We start from the raw sequence: 15149 nt of genomic DNA, 5'->3' as shown, positions 1-15149 counted from the left end.
TTATATGGGTATGCATAATTTTAGTATAAATCTTATTCTAGTTCTAATTAATACACATAATTAAACACTACACAAAAAGTAATCTCAAAATTTATATCGGAAAAACTTCCCTAATCCCATAACTAAACGGCCCCTTATTGTGCTTTAATTCAACTTAATTAGGTCATGTTGGACAAGAGTTAGTAACTTTAGCAACTCTTTTTCCTCTTTAATATATTCTAGATGAATTTGATTGGAAGTTCAAAAGGTAAAGTCAATTAACTTGTTTTCTACTATTGTTTAAAGTCTTTGTAGTTGTTCTTTTTTCCAAGAGCGAGTGGAACGGTATTTTTATCTCAAAAGTATGGCCGAAGATGGAACGAGTGGTATTGGTAATATGAACTTGAAATAAAAACATAGGAGTACTATATATGATTATACGTTGATGATCATTTGGCGATACTTATGTTTACCCGTTAAACGGTACAATAAAATTTATACGTGGTTTCTAGATAAGTAAATTAATTTGATCCTGAGATAATGAAATAATTAATAAAATATGTAATATTTAGCCTTTATGTGAAGATAAAATAGCAGAAATATTGATTGAGATAGCGAGACCTTCGGGCGCAACAATAATAAGAACAAAAAGTAAGAAGATAAAGTTGTATAGAGCTTTGAACAAATTATAATATCAGTTTCTCAGAGAAATCCGCTTTACAATGATAATAGAACTCACTATTTATAGATATGTCTAGGGAACAAGGTCCTAGGAGCATACCCTTCTTTAATGTCAATTATGAGGGTCATTGATGGAGGTGTAACGGTGAGCATAAATGACAAATTCTTTATAAGGGGCAGTGCATTTCAATGTTGTAGAATATTCTTCATTAATGCCACCAGGCGAGGGGTATTTATTGCCTCTTTATGAGCGTCATTCCTTCCGGTACCAAACGGGATAATTGCCTTCGTTCCACGTGTCATTCTTTTAAGCGGCCACCTGGCATAACATATTTTACCCTATACAGATAGACCCCATTTTGGCGGGAACTACTATGATACCTTCTGAAAGGCTTCTGACGGATGATTAGATGCACGTCTCTCCGCATTTAATAACCCGGACACGCGTCATCCCACGCAACATAACTATTGCCGGTTCTTGAGGTAATCATGGCCATGTATTTAGCCGCCTAAACTTTTACTTATGCGCTTCAATCTTCTTCACTCATACTCCGTAATTTTTCAAGCTTTATAAAATTTTATTGTTCTTCAAACTTTCTTTAGCTCCCTTCAAACGGAAAAGCTTTTCTTTCATCCAAATAGCTTCTTCTTCAAAGAACACCAACTCTTCAAATAGCAAGGGCAAAACCGAGATGCTGCTCCTTCAACAGTGGATTTCATCCCTATAAGTCTTGTTACAATAAAAGACTTCGAAGAGAAATTTCCTTCGGCTATCCCTCGCACGTAGGCCGTTTGCAGATACCCTTCTTCCATTCGTCCTTCCAATATTTCTGTTGTGAATGAAGATTGTCGTTGTCATGATTTGTACATTGTTGCTCCTGATCTAACAGAGCGGGTAACCCTACCCAGCGAGGGTTTTACATATTTTTACATGTATCCCTTTACTTTGGGTGCGTTCTCTTTAAGTGGGGAGCTTGACTCCGTTATTGCGGAGTTTTGCCTCCGCTACAAGGCATGTTTGGCACAACTAGGTCCTTCTGTGTGGAGGACAATTTTTTTTCTTCGGCGTTTGTGCCAAGAGACGGGAGAAGAGCTATCTTTAGCTCATGTGATGAATCTCTATTCCCTCAAAATCTTTCGTGGGGGAATGATAGATTTCAGCAAAAACGGCCACCATGCTCTAATATCTAGCATGGATGACGACAACGACCGTGGTTGGATGGAATGGTTCATTGTAGTTTCCACCAATGACATCATTCCGGCAACGACTTCATCCTTTTCGGGATTGTGGAACCGCACTCGTAAGTTCCTTGTTTAATATTCCTTTCATTAGAATTTTTTTTATATTTGTTTTGATCCTTCGTCCTTTGCCTATTTTAGCAACTCAATGAGTTCCACCAAGGGTTGAAGTCTTGGACCGATGGGTCCAAAATACCTTGGATGTCACTATGCCCGAAATCCACACGTGGAAAGAACTAGCCCTCAAATACAAGTGGAAGGCCAAAAATCACCTCAAATAAAATGTGATTGTTCTTTTTCTAGCAGAGAGAAACAGAGAAGTGTTAGCAGTACATGAGAGGTTGTGTCTCGACTTTTGAGGAATTTATAGTCTGAACGTACAGTGATAGCGAGTAGATTGTGATTAGAATTCTACTTCGTGAAGGAAGCACGTCGATTCTTGGGCATTGACGGGGTGGGCCCCTATGGTACATTGCAAATCCTATACGACGTTGACACGTGTCCATGTATTGCTTTCTAAAATTTGGTTTGGTTTTTACAAGTGAATGAGTGGTAGTTCTAAAACTTAGCTAGTGTTTGGACATAAATTTAATTAAAATTTGAAAAATAAGTTTTCAAAGTTATATTAAAAAATAATTTTTGAAAGTTTAAGTTATGTTTGGACATGTATTTTATTTGAAGAAAGTTAAATTTTTGTAAGTGAAGGAAAAAAAATTCACCCAAATACTGTCCTAAATCAGTTTTTGAAAACTTGAAAAAAAATTGAAAAACTTTTTTAAAAACTGATCATATTGCATAAACAAACAATGTATTCAAAAAAATTAAAAAAAAAAACACGAAGTCAAAATCTTTGGTCAAACGAGAGCTTGGTTTGGTTCTAAACCAAGTCATCTCAAGGCTAATCCTGTGATTAATAGCCAGGACTATTATTAGGATAGATAATTCTAAGTTTTATACGGATTATTTCATGATTTTAGTATAAATATTATTCTAATTTTAATTAATACACATAATTAAACACTAAATAAATTAAATTCCAAATTTTGTATTGGAATAATTTTCCTAATACCATAACTAAACGACCCCTTATTATGCTTTGATTCTACTTAGATCATGTCGAACAAGAGTTAATAAACTTTAACAACTTTTTTCCTCTATGATTATACTTTGATGATCATTGATCGATACTTCTACTATTAGAAAGTCGTCATTTATTGCGATATTAAGAGCCCATTTGAACATAAGAAATTTTTCTCTTTTTTCTAAAAAAATTTTATTTCTTTTTCGAAATCAACGTTTGTTCATAAAATTTTCAATTTTCACTTGAAGAAGCATTTTGAAAATTTTAGAAAATTTGAAAAACTCCAAAAATATATTTTTCAAATTTTTCACTCAAATCACTCACAAAAATTCAAAAACAACTCAAAATTATACTCATGTCCAAACACAACTCAAAATTTCAAATACCATTTCTACTTGAAAAAAATTTCACCCTTTTCTGAAATTTTACAATTCTTATATCTAAACGCCCACTAAAATTACATATATTCATTTTTTTCAAATTTAAAAGGAATTGAGCTTATGTCCTCTTTTCTCAACTTTGATACATAGAGGTACTGGTGAGTCCCCTCTACCCTTTGAGTTACTTTGCATAAATTTTAATTAAAAAGGTAATTATGTTTGCATTAATTTGGAGTTTTACCATATACTTTGTGGATTTCTAACTACTCCCATAGGTGGTCCGTGGACATAAATTTGCTATCGCAATTCAAAAACAAAATTACGAAAGTCCAATATTATTATTATATGGGTCAAAATCTGACCAGACGGGAATCCGCGTGAAGAGGAACAGCAAAAAGACACTTGAGCCAAAGTCGTATCCATACAACGCTTTAACGACACGCACCTCGGCCACGGCCAAGGTCGTGTATTCAGAATGATTGAACGGCGAATTGGATGTTACGGCATTTCAGGAGGTAAATCAGTAATATAGTCAAATGACTTAGGTACTATGGCTAATGACCGTTGTGTAAAGGAGAATACCTAGTATATAAACTAAGTGAGAGGAAGAAGAAAGGGGGTTGAGACCAGATTCACACACACATGTAAACATATCACTACAGATCAAGGGGGATCTGGATCCCTGGCTCCTCGTCAAGGAGAAAGGAGAAAGGAAGCTTAGATCCCCAATATCCATTATATTGTTAGTGGCATTAGATAAAAGTGTACGGGGGTCAACCTTGTTCGAGAACGGTGACCCTTTTCATCTATGTATTCTTTGTTATCATTTAATATTACGAAAATCACCATCCTTTTCTTACATAACGAGACTCAATCACTGTTATAGTTAAATATTATGTTCAGTTATATTTGCTTATTCTTATCTTCTATATTAGATCTAGGGTAAATTATCTTTGGCTAGGATTGGTCCCAAATCTTCTTATTTAATTAGTTCAATAAAAAGTCTAATTCTTTTTGGTCGAACAATTTGGCGCCGTCTGTGGTGATTTTCTAGCCATAGCCTTAGTTCCCTCTAAATCCAAACATGGTTTTAACTCTATCTCCCATCCGGTGAAGTTTCACCCTTTCACCACGAATACCGACTTGCGAAACCGGTCAGTAAACCCCCGAAACCGCCAAACCAACCAATGATGAATCCTAATGCGAAACCGAAGTTATGCCTGGTTTACACACGAAAACTGCGCTGCGCCACAGCAACAGCCCCGAGGCATTGTGAACATGAGCCACCATAGGCGGACTGTAACTACGCGCACCAAATGCATCCGTAATCCCATTTCCAGGTTAGTACCCAACGCCTCCTACATCATGCGCATATCACCTCCCCTCTTATTATATGAGACAATGCTTATCGTGTAATTTACCAAGATACTCCTCGTCTGTATGTTTGTGGTATGACTTACATTTTTGCCATCTTTACACGTCCGGCGCTGACGAACTGGGAACTCGAACTCGAGACCCTAATGGGGGGAGTGGATCGACCACCTACGAAATGACAAAGCTCAACCAGTATCAGGCCGGAAGCTAGTATCAGAATACAGAACAAAGCCAGCCACCCTGAGGCTCGATCCCTAGTTCATTGCCGAACGAGGAAACTCCCGAGGTCCAAAGAGCGCAGCGGGTGCGGGAGACGTGGACAATTCCCCTCATTCATCAGCTAAATAGCCGACCAAGGTAACAGATTATTCCATGTACTAACCCGCTATTCCTTTTTTTTTTTAAAAAAAAGAAAGAAAGAAGTGAAACAGAGAACAATGGCGTCCTCCCAAATTCGCGAACAAAGGCCTACGGACATGAAGGCTCTAAGTCCCTCCCTACAACACGGTAAATCAGGAAAAACCTCCACACCATACCATACTACAAATAACAGACAAACGGCTCAAAACAAGCCGTCATCATTAAGAAGCAATCTCCATAGCCCGGGACTGGGCGGTGAGCCCATGGAACGTATAGTCTCCCCTACACAGGCAGAACATGAACGTGAAAAACTTGCCCATATACTCGCCATGGCAAGCCAAGGAGGGAATGGGAAGCGTGTATCCAATGACAAATGGATACATGTAAAACGCGCAGTAGCCCAGGCGGTGTATATGCATTATGTCAAGACCTCCCGGAACTAGTTCAATGTGATCACTGATTCTCCATTTGGCTTTGAACACCGTGAGCACCGCAACATCCATCGTAGAAAGAACATGTTCTAGATCATCCCTAGTATTGGCCCAAGAACAGGTAAAGTTTTGAAGAATGACAAATGAACTCAGTCATGGACCAGGTCCATCGTGTAAAGCACAGTCATGCTCAACCTATACATGTGAGATGTACGTGAAGGAAATAAGTCCTACTGATCAAGCAGCAATATTTCCTGATCTGATCGAAAAGGTTGCATATTGGATAAGGGGAGAAAGTCTCCTTATATGAAGAGAACACAATCCGGATAAAGATAGTGTTGGAGTTTGAGATCTTCAAGGACTCAACTACGATAGAAGATCAGCAATTGAGTCCCAATCAAACTCTGATTACTAACCCATTAAAAGACAGTGATTGTTCTCTTTTACATGTATTGCACATACGCAGAAGTTAAACTAAATTGAGAGCAAAAGAGCAAGGACGATTTTGCAAGCAATTTATATGAGATTTGAGTGTGCACTCCCGAAGCTACTTGAACGAGATAGAAGAATCAGTTCCATTGTGTATTTCTTTTATTCTAGCTCAATTGTAGTAGGTGGTTTAAAATTGTACCTTTCAGCTTTCATAGAAGCAATTGTATTAGGTACCTAGAGTTTTCAAGTTAGAGTTAACTTGAAGTTGTCGCAACAGTTGAGGCTGTGTGCCACAACGGGATTAGAGTTAACCCTTATGTTTACAAAGAGTTTTGTAAATGTTGTTTTGACTCAGTGATTTTAGTGGAAGTTTGGGAAAATCCTACTGAGTAGTAGGTCGTGGTTTTTTCACCTTTTGAGCCAGGTGTTTTCCACGTAAAAATCTCTGTGTTCTTTATTTTATGTACTTATTATTCCGCAAACAGTAGTAGTTAGTACACCTAGAAGAACCAGGTTCTTCTAGAGCGAAAATTGGGTACCACACAAATCACCCCCCCTCTTGTGTGGTATTGACGTTTAGAACATCAATTGGTATCAGAGCGGGTTATCCTTGAAGAGGCTAACACCTTAGGAAAAGATCAACATGAGTGCACCACCTGGGAACTGGGAAGGGCAATCCACTGCTAGGCCTCCACTCTTCAATGGTCAGTACTATTCCTGGTGGAAGAACAGGATGAGAGATCATATCATAGGAGAGGACTATGAACTCTGGGACATAGTCACTGATGGTCCTTTGGCAACTACAAAGAAGAATGAGGAAGGAGTGGATGTGCCAAAGACAAGAGCTGACTGCACTGCTGAAGATTTGAAGAAATGGGAGAAGAATGCCAAGGCCAAGAAATGGCTTGTGTGTGGACTAGGTCCAGATGAGTACAGTAGAATTCAAAGTTGTACCACTGCTAAGGAAATCTGGGACACTTTGCAAGTGGCTCATGAAGGAACACCTCAAGTGAAGAGGTCCAGAGGAACACTGCTGTATTCTCAATATGAGAATTTCACCATGAAGGAAGGAGAAACCATCCAAGAGATGTATACAAGGTTCACCACACTGACAAATGAACTTAAGTCTCTTGGAAGGATTATCCTTGAAGAAGACAAAGTTGAGAAGATTTTAACAAGGTTTCTGCCAGTCTCTTGGGAAAGAAAAATCACTGCTATTCAGGAATCAAAGAATATTGCTACCCTTAAGCTGGATGAACTAATTGGAAACCTTACTGCCTATGAACTGAGAAGGCAAACCATGAAAATGGATGCACCCAAGAAGGAAAGAAGTCTGGCTCTTAGAATTGCTGAAGGTTCACATCTGGAGGATGAGGAAATAGCTATGATCACAAGAGATTTCAAAAAGTACCTGATGAGAGGAAAGGGTTCTTCAAGAGGTACAACCTTCAACAAACCAAGGGCTCCTGAGAAACAGACCAATGAGGGTTGCTACAAATGTGGTAAGACTGATCACATGATCAAGAATTGTCCTCAATGGGAAATTCAGTGAAAGAAGGAAAGGGCTGAACGAAGGAACAGGAAGAAGGAACAGGTTCAACCAAAAAGAAACAAAGGATCAACAAAGGCTATGGTTTCTGCCTGGGGAGAAACATCAGATGAGGACTCTGAAGATGAAGCTGGAGATGAACAAGCACTTATGGCCATCGGAGAATCAGATGATGAACAAGAGGTAAGTATTCTTCATCTCAAAGACAAGATTAAATTCCTGTCTAAAGAAAGGTTGTCTGAGCTACTGCTAGACTTCATTGATGAGTCTGAGATAATTAACAATGAGAAGGAAGAACTGTCTAGGGAATGTGTGATCCTAAAAGCCAAGTGCAAAAATCTAGAGTCTAGGGCTAATGAAAGTGAAAGTAAAAATGCTGAGTTGAAGAACCAGGTTCTTGAACTTGACACTAGTGTCCTAGAACTTAGGCCAGAGAACTTAAAACTGAAATTAGGAACAGGAAAGAAGAAAGCTGATCACACACATCTCACCCTAGAAGAAAACTTAGGAAAAATGAAGGATGAGCTGTACAGGAAGGATGAGCATATAAGAGTATTAAAAAAAGATCTAGGGAAAGTAAAACATGAACTAGACAGAACATGCAAATGGAACAAGACTTCTGATACACTCTCCTGGATACAAGAACATCACAGTAGCAACAAAAGAGGACTTGGCTATGGGACTCAAGCACCTAAGTGGAATCCTAAAAGCAAGTACTCACTCTTCCTGAGAACAAAATCTGCATACACTGTGACAAGACTGGCCATTACAAAAATGAATGTAATACAAAAGAAAAGGCCAGTCAAAAGAACAAAGCTTTTGTTCCAGAAAAAAATAGGCTGCCTGGATGGGCTAGAAGGAATCTGATTTATCCTTTTGCCTATAGAAAGGGACCCAAACTAGTTTGGGTTCCTAAGACTAACCCCTGATTTCTTTTTGCAGGTCCAAGTGGAGGGAAGTAGCCAAATATGGTACATGGATAGTGGCTGCTCAAAACATATGACTGGAAGCAAGAACCAGTTCCTTTCACTTGAGGACCTAAAGGGAGGTAATATCTCCTTTGGAAATGGGAAGAAAGGTGAGATTATTGGGATTGGAAAGGTAGGTAAGACAGACTCTCACTCCATTGAGAATGTCTACTTGATAGATGGCTTGAAATACAGCCTGATCAGTGTGTCACAACTGTGTGACAGAGGTAACCTTGTAGCATTCACTTCCACTAAATGCTTTGTGATTAACCTTACTACTGACAAGATTGTTTTGCAGGGAAAAAGAGTTAACNCACGAAAAAACTGTAGTATACGGTTTAAAATACGGGCTCACCCGATTTTACTGATTTATCGAGACTAGTGTGAAGGATCTACGAATGATCCCGTAATGAATCAGACCGAGGTACGAGGACAAGGTACCAAGTTCAAAGATTCGAGGTACCTGTCAAGATCGAGACTGGTAGTGATTGAGACCAAATGAGACAGACATCGAGCAAGATCGAAGGTAACATATATAACAGAAAGGCGAGATATCCGTGATGGTCGAAGATCATGGCGGAAATCTCGGAACGGATCAAATCAAGGATGGTTAATTAGCTAATCATGGTATTTCCTTCTGTAATTAGAGTTATACCATACTTAGAATTCATCTACTATATAAAGAGGAGTTCCAATCATTTGTAAGGGACTTACACTCTCAGACGTAAAAGCAACATAACACTTTCTCTTTAGCTCATATTCTTGTTCATCAGCTTGCTTATTTCTTAATTGTTTTGGTTACAACCAGTTCGAGGGCACTCTACCTCGAGGGCTAAATTACGTTTCAACATTGGTTTGTTTTATCTTATTGTTAATTTTTATTACTAATCTTTACATTTATCAATTGATATTAGGTGAAATCACGCGTCCTTAAAACCACATTATAAGTTCTATTATTATCCAAGTTTAAAGGTAAACAGTTTGGCGCCTACCGTGTGGCTAAGGATAATAGTGATTGCCTGGTATTAATTCTCATAACACACACTACTTTACGCTTGTTCTTGTGAGTATTTTTGATTTTAGGATCAACATGTTTAACTCGCAAGCAGTACCCACCCACGCCGGTAACGGCCTCGGTTTCCATGGAGAAAACGACAATGTAGTTGCCCCAGGGATCGAAGTGCCTCAGGCTGGCCTCGAGGGAGTACCAATTATAGATCCCGTCGATGTCAGTTCACATGTCGCCCTAAATGCAAATCTGGGCGTTGATCCTAAAGGTAGCGTATGCAGGGAAGTTTAATCATGTATTTGAGGTATGCAGGGCATAAAAGACGGTGGATTCAGCCTCCAATTGATATTTGAAATGCTAGAGGCTCAGCAAGCCGCTATAGCGCAACTACAGAATCAGCATCGAGCACCAAGTAGGATCAAACAAGAACCTGAACCAGGAGTTGTTCGTAGAGACGAACCTATATCGGAGAGATCGAACGTCAATGATTTGGGGGCTGTCCCTGCTATTATGAAAAATGCTCGAGGAGCTCACTAAACGGATTGAATTAGGAGAAAAGAAAATGGAGGCAAATGATAAAAAGGTAGAAACATACAACTCCCGGGTTGACCAAATACCAGGGGAACCACCGATTCTAAAGGGTTTTGATTCGAAGAAGTTCGTGCAGAAGCCTTTCCCTCCAAGCGCGCTCCGAAGCCCATGCCAAAAAAATTTCGCATGCCAGAAATTACCAAATACAATGGAACCACCGACCCTAACGAGCATGTCACTTCTTGTACATGTGCAATAAATGGGAATGACTTAGAAGATGATGAGATTGAATCCGTTCTATTGAAAAAGTTTGGAGAAACTTTATCGAAAAGGGCAATGATATGGTACCACAATTTGCCGCCCAATTCCATCGACTCCTTTACCATGCTTGCAGATTCCTTCGTGAAGGCACACGCCGGAGCAATAAAGGTTGCGACTAGTAAGTCGGACCTCTTCAAAGTAAGACAAAAGGACAACAAAATGTTAAGGGAATTCGTATCTCGGTTCCAGATGGAACGCATGGACCTACCCCCGGTCACAGATGATTGGGTTGTTCAAGATGTTACTCAAGGTTTGGACGAACGAAGTTCAATAGCATCACGACAACTAAAGCAGAATTTAATTGAATATCCAGCTGTGACCTGGGCCGATGTACATAATCGATACCAGTCGAAGATCAGGGTCGAGCATGATCAACTAGGAACTCCTTCCAGTTTCATTTACCCAAATAGGCCCATCAGTAGAATTCAAAGGGACATCGACAGAGAACCCTGATCGAATAGAGATCAATACCAATCATACAATGCAAATCGTAGAAACATGCGCCCAGGACGTAATCCCATTCGAAATGATCAAAGAAATGATCGATGACATATCTCTCAAGGTCTCATGAGTAAAAGTGGCTTCGATAAACATATCAAGCCCACAAAAGCACCGCGACTGTCAGAATACAACTTCAACATCGATTCATCGGGTATTGTATCAGGCATTGGACAGATCAAGGATACTAGATGGCCGAGACCCCTACAGACCGATCCAGCTCAAAGAAACCCTAATCAATATGCAAATACCATGGTACACATGGTCACAAAACTGAAGACTACAGACAGTTGAGGGAGGAGGTAGCTCGTTTATTCAACGAGGGTCACCTTCGAGAATTCTTGAGTGACCCAGCTAAAAATCACTTCAAAGACAGGGATGTAAATAGGAAAATCGAAAAGGAAGAACCACAACACATAATTCATATGATCGTTGGTGGGGTCTATATTCCTCAAGGATCGGTATTTAAATGCACCAAGGTGACAATCACGAGGGAAAAACGAACTCGGGATTACTTACTAGAAGAAACCCTGTCTTTCAACGACAAGGATACAGAAGAGATCGAACAACCTCACAATGAAGCACTGGTAATATCTATCCTTATAAATAAAATTCAAGTTAAACGGGTGTTAATTGATCAAGGTAGCTCGGCAAATATTATTCGATCAAGGGTCATAGAGCAACTCGGCCTCCAAGATCAAATCGTGCCCGCAGCTCGAGTACTTAACGGCTTCAATATGGTAAGTGAAGCCACCAAAGAGGAAATCATTTTTCCAATTAATGTGGTTGGGACCATCCAAGAAATGAAGTTCCATGTTATCGAAGGTGACATAAGGTACAATGCGCTGCTCGAAAGGCCTTGGATTAATAACATGAGGGTAGTGCCCTCGACGCTTCATCAAGTCCTGAAATTCCCAACATCAGAAGGAATCAAAACAGTGTACGATGAACAACCCGCCACCAAAGAAATGTTTGCAATCGACGAAGTATTACCGGTATCAACGCTTTCATCAACAAAGGGATCAGAGTCAAAGGGAAAGCAAGAAGTCAAATAGCAACCACAGTCACCGACCTCAGCCTGATCGGAGGAGCAGGAAACTTTCGAGGATGATGATTATATGATACCTCGAAGAAGTGTTTGTGAAACAACCTCCAGGGTTTGAGAGCAAGGAATGTCCTGAGCATGTGTACAAGTTAGACAAGGCTCTCTATGGACTCAAGCAGGCCCCAAGAGCATGGTATGAACGACTGTCCAAATTTCTGCTTGAACATGGTTACAAAAGAGGTAAAATTGATAGTACCTTATTCTTAAGGGAAAAAGGTAATGATCTCCTTGTGGTACAAATATATGTTGATGACATAATCTTTGGGGCCACCACTGATAAGCTAAGTAAGGACTTTGCAAAACTAATGGGAAGTGAGTTTGAAATGAGTATGATGGGTGAGCTTAACTTCTTCTTAGGCTTGCAGATCAAATAAAGTCCTAATGGAACCATGATCCACCAGCAGAAGTATGCAAAAGAGCTAATCAAAAAGTTTAAAATGGAAGAATCAAAAGAAATAGACACACCCATTGCAACTGCCACTAAATTAGACATTGATGAACCTGGTTCATCAGTTGATCAAAAGTTGTATAGGGGTATGATTGTTTCACTCTTGTTTCTTACTGCCAGTAGACCTGACATTATTTTCAGTGTAGGGCTTTGTGCTCGTTTTCAGGCCAATCCAAAAGAGTCTCACTTGACTGTTGTCAAGAGGATACTAAGATATTTGAAAGGCACCACTGATCTGTGCCTTTGGTACCCCAAAGGTACTAATTTCAATCTAGTAGGATATGATGATGCTGATTATGCAGGTTTCCTAGTGGATAGGAAGAGCACCTCAGGTATGGCACACTTCCTTAGTTCATGTCTTGTGTCATGGGCTACTAAGAAGCAAAATTCAGTGGCCTTATTTACTGCTGAAGCTGAGTATGTTGCTGCTGCTTCTTGTTGTGCTCAATTGCTATGGATCAAACAGCAGTTGGTAGATTTTGGCATTGAAGTTGGTTGCATTCCTATATTCTGTGATAACACTAGTGCTATAAGTATGACAAAGAACCTTGTTCATCATAAGAGGACTAAGCACATAGATGTTAGGCACCACTTCTTAAGAGATAACTATGAGAAAGGATTGATCTCCATAGAATTTTGTGCTACTGATAAACAAATTGCTGACATTTTCACTAAAGCACTGAGTAGAGAAAACTTTGAGAGGAACAGGTTGGAATTAGGGATGATTAAGATCACCTAATAGGTCCAGTTCAGAATGCAGAATGAAAAAAAATTGATGGAAAAAATAATTGTTTGGTTAGGAATTATGAACTTGTGTAAATATCTAGATTAATTCTTACTCAGCTTCATACTTTAATTAGTATACTCCTGTGACATGTGTTTATATGACTCACTGATCTTTTACAAAATTTTCTCTATTATGGCATTTGAGGCATGTTCAAGAGACTTCTAAATGAAGAACCTGGTTCATCAGTATGGGCTCATATGAAAGCTCAGGTATGTTTTCTATACTCTGCACAATCAGAAAGATTAACGTTTCAATCATGAGCAGAAGTCCTATACTTGTCAAATTCCTAGGAAAAATTCTATCCGTTGGCATTGAACCAGTTCCGTCCATCTAGAACTCTAAATCGTAATGTTTGCCTAATATTTAGGGAAGCCAAATTGATCATTAAAATTATGGAAATTTAGTTTGATTAGACTTCTATTTGACCCCTGGAAAAGCTGTCGTTACTTATTAAATGTATAATTCTCTTTAAATACACACCATCTCTCCAGTCTTCATCATAATTCCTAAATCGTCAAAAACTCTTCTTCACTTCTAATTGCCATCTTCTCCAAAATTCCCAAAGTCTTTCAAGAAATCGACCATCATGTCTAACCCAAAAGAAAATCCTGGAACTCCTCCACCACCATCTCCCTCAAATTCATCCTCATCTATTCCCCCAGTGTATTTCCAAAACCTAGGCTATGAAGGCAGAAAATGCTCGCTCGAAAAACTGTAGCATCTGGGGCTCTGAGGAAGGCTTTAAATGAAAGGTTGAAAGCAAGCCAAATGAAGCAAAGCAAAACTACAAATTCAGACTCCAACTCTGAATCAAAATCATATCAATCAGCTACTGAGGGGGAAGGACATGGGTCTTCTAACTCTGAGAAGACTCAAGAATCCCCTACTGAGGTAAGTTCATCTGTGAGTGGAAACTTAGAGACTAGGTTTGTTCTGGTTGGTCCTATTAGGGATGTTGAAGTGCCTGAGAGACGTAGGAGTGGAGGTAAAGAGAATGTTGAGAAAGAAAAAGAGAGAGAGAGTGTGCATGTGGTGAAGAGAGGGGAAATGGGAAGGGAGCAGTTCTTGCTATATGTGGGGTTACACAAGAGAGATTAGAAGAGAGTGGCATGAAGTCAGGGGGAAGTGGTTCTGGGGAAGCTGCTGAGGGGTTGGTTCATCTGAGCAAGCAAAGAGATAAACCTGTTTCATCTACTGAAGAAATCGTGGTTGATCTACTGAAAAAGGTTGGGGCAAGCTAGGACCCAAAGAAACGCAGAGCTCCCACAACAAAAGCCCCAACTGTTCCCAAGCCTTCCATGAAAAGAAAATCTTCATCCCCAACACCTACTGCCTCTTCAGTGCCTAGGGGTAGAGCCACAAGAAGCAGGGTAAAACAGAGTGAAGTTGATCTACAAAAAGCCTTAGAAGAAAGTAAGAAAAAGAAAATAGAAAAGGGAAAGGAAAAGATTGCAGAACCCTCAAAGGTATTTATTGAGGAAGAGGAGATGGAACTAGTCCATCAAGAAAGGGGTACAACAGAAGAGGTTCCTACACCCAAGCCTAAAAAGCCCAAGACTTCCTCCAAGAAGTCTTCTTCTGCACCTGTGTCTGCTGAACCCACACTAGCCAAGAGGACAAGATCTGCAGTGAAAGCTAAACAAACAAAAGTTTCAGATGATGATGACTGGAGTGGAGAAGAAGAAGAGAATGAATCTGAGAAGGAGCAGGACAGGTTTGCCATGTTTGGCAGAAGGAAAATTTTAAAAGGTAGATTGTTGAATGACCTGGTGGAACCAGGGATGATGAGATTGGTAGATTCTTTAGCTGCTCAAGGTTGGAAGGACATGGTCCTTCAGATGGATGGTAGGCTAGCCAGAAATGAGCTGATTGAGTTTATGGCAAATGCTGCTGTTAAGGATGGAGTTGTTAGTAGCCTGGTGAAGGGAGTCCCAGTGAAGTTTGATGCAGAGAAACTGGGAGAGATTCTGGACATA

This window comes from Nicotiana attenuata, unplaced genomic scaffold (genome assembly GCF_001879085.1).
Source record: "Nicotiana attenuata strain UT unplaced genomic scaffold, NIATTr2, whole genome shotgun sequence".
NCBI lineage: Eukaryota > Viridiplantae > Streptophyta > Magnoliopsida > Solanales > Solanaceae > Nicotiana > Nicotiana attenuata.
This window is presented reverse-complemented; position numbering follows the sequence as displayed.